Here is a 1,611-nt window from a genome sequence, read left to right as displayed (position 1 = left end):
GGGGAGAAAGAGGAGCGGGGGGGGGAGATGGGGAGTGCAAGAGAGGGGAAGGGGAACGAGAGAGCATTTTCCCCTGACAGGGAATGAAAACTCAGGAGGAAGGAAGACATCAGGCAAGTGTAAGTTGTTTATTCATAGAAACCAGTTAAAGCAGGGAGAGAGAGGGCCAAAGGATCTTCCTTGAATCATGCCTCAAGGTACGAACTCAGTTATTTGCTTCATCTTTGGCTCAGATCAGAAGATAGATTAATGACACCTTCTAACATGTACATTAAAAAGCAGTATTTTTTATACATTTCTGTAGTACAATAATCACACACAATGTGGTTACAGCCCTTGCCTCCTAATCCATGTACCGGATCATGTAAAACACTGAATCAATGATGGGCATCCCTCTGGGCAGCCTCATGGTGTTTAACAGGCAATATAACCTCTAGGCCTTGGGATCTTTCTATGCATCTTAATCATTCGTATTCCAATGTTAAATGCGACACTTCTTCAGACCTTTCAGGCTGGCTTTATCTGTACAGACTGTTGGAATTGTTATTTATTAGTTCTCATATCCTGTCTTTATCAAATTCAGTTATTCCTCATATTTCCCACTGACCTAATGTGTAAAAATACAAAAGACAGTTAGTTTTAGCTAGTTGCTCTGAGATTTGTAACACTGATTTCTGTTACAAAGTTAGTTATAAAATGTTAAAGTCACATAACTAACTCTACTTCAGCAGTTTGTGGTTAATGGGCTGTGAACAATCTGACGAGCAGGAAAATCAACGTTTCAGGCAGGGGCCCTTCATCAGGATTTCATACGAAGGGCTCCTGCCTGAAACGCCGATTTTCCTGCTCCACAGATGCTGCCTGTCCTGCTGTGCTTTTCCAGCACCACTCTAATCTTGACTCTAATCTCTAGCATCTGCAGCCCTCACTTTCGCCCAACAATCTGATTGGTTCAGCATATAAAAAAAGCCATTTTCCTAAAGCTAGTTAACTTCACATCTGGATCAAAATGCTTTTTCTTTAACACTTTTACTAAGCGTTGGTAAGATGTATATATTTTAGGTTGAAACCTATCTCCATGATTCTAAAACATCTTTAACTAGAACCTATTGATTTTTAACGTTCTGAGTCACTCTAAAGAAATACTATAACTTTAGCTGTCATTCTGAGGGAGTAAATCTTCCATTTACAATTATTCTTTCATTACAGAAGGTCAGGGTTGGTCGCTTGTCTGTATGACGCAATGCTGTTATCCAAAACTGCTCAGAATCGTGTACTTATGGCCGGGGAGTGGTACTGTTCAAAGATGTTATTGTTTTCTTTAACTAAAGACTGGAACAGACTGTTACTCTTGTTTATCTCCCCTCAGCCACCTTGTGTTTAATTCTAAGGTAGGCTGCCTCTCTTTTGTCTGTCGGCCATTTTGTATGGGCCACTCTATTCTGGGCAGAGGAGATGACCTGGGGTGTGCAGTGAGAGAGGGACTCACTGAAATCCTTGTAGAGGGAGGAAGAGAGCTTCTTCAAGGAAGGCATCCTTGTAAGAGGATTCGCAGTAGGTTAAAATCTTCAAGGAGAAAGTGAGGACTGCAGATGCTGGAGATCAAGGCTG

At 41.4% G+C, this 1,611-nt stretch overlaps 1 protein-coding gene across 1 annotated transcript in view; it reads right to left on the bottom strand.

Moving 5' to 3' along the window:
* trappc14 (trafficking protein particle complex subunit 14) overlaps positions 1–1,611 on the bottom strand; it is a 52,162-nt gene that overhangs the window by 22,770 nt on the left and 27,781 nt on the right. The gene's annotated exons all lie outside the window — the stretch shown is intronic.

This window comes from Chiloscyllium plagiosum, chromosome 48 (genome assembly GCF_004010195.1).
Source record: "Chiloscyllium plagiosum isolate BGI_BamShark_2017 chromosome 48, ASM401019v2, whole genome shotgun sequence".
NCBI lineage: Eukaryota > Metazoa > Chordata > Chondrichthyes > Orectolobiformes > Hemiscylliidae > Chiloscyllium > Chiloscyllium plagiosum.
Note: the sequence above shows the minus strand (reverse complement) of the source record. Positions and strands in the feature narration are given on the sequence as shown.